We start from the raw sequence: 423 nt of genomic DNA, 5'->3' as shown, positions 1-423 counted from the left end.
GGAATCGTTTTTTTTTTTTTGTTGTTGTTGTTGTTGTTGTTTTGAAAAAGGAGAATTGCTGAGTGAAGAGAATTAGAAGAGAAGATTAATGAGAGAAAATGAAATACTGTGATAGACTGATCTGGAGAGCGTTCGTGTATTGGATATCCGATCAATCCGGTGTCGTTCGTGGATAGTGATTTTTTTTCGTTGATTTGTCGTATATATATATTTTAATACTTCTAGATATATTTTTAAATGTGTCTTTTTTAATAGGTTGGGGAAGTTTAAACCAAACAAGTGAGGAAGAGAATGAAAAAGAGAGAAGGAAGAAAGAAATTATATAAATAGCTTCCCAGAAATTGTAAAAAACGATATAAAAGAAAAACAAAAATATGAGTTGATATTTTTGGATGGCTGAACGCAAGTGCCGTAGATACAACG

General features: G+C 31.4%; 1 protein-coding gene across 2 annotated transcripts in view; it reads left to right on the top strand.

The window, feature by feature from the left end:
• The first annotated feature begins 236 nt into the window (after positions 1-236).
• LOC113809224 (protein SpAN) overlaps positions 237-423 on the top strand; it is a 122,207-nt gene continuing 122,020 nt past the window's right edge. For both annotated transcript variants that reach the window (XM_070117942.1, XM_070117941.1), the window contains exon 1: positions 237-423. This exon is cut by the window's right edge and continues 316 nt beyond it. The gene's annotated coding sequence lies outside the window, so the exon portion shown is untranslated.

Source organism: Penaeus vannamei, chromosome 41 (assembly GCF_042767895.1).
Source record: "Penaeus vannamei isolate JL-2024 chromosome 41, ASM4276789v1, whole genome shotgun sequence".
Lineage (NCBI taxonomy): Eukaryota > Metazoa > Arthropoda > Malacostraca > Decapoda > Penaeidae > Penaeus > Penaeus vannamei.
Note: the sequence above shows the minus strand (reverse complement) of the source record. Positions and strands in the feature narration are given on the sequence as shown.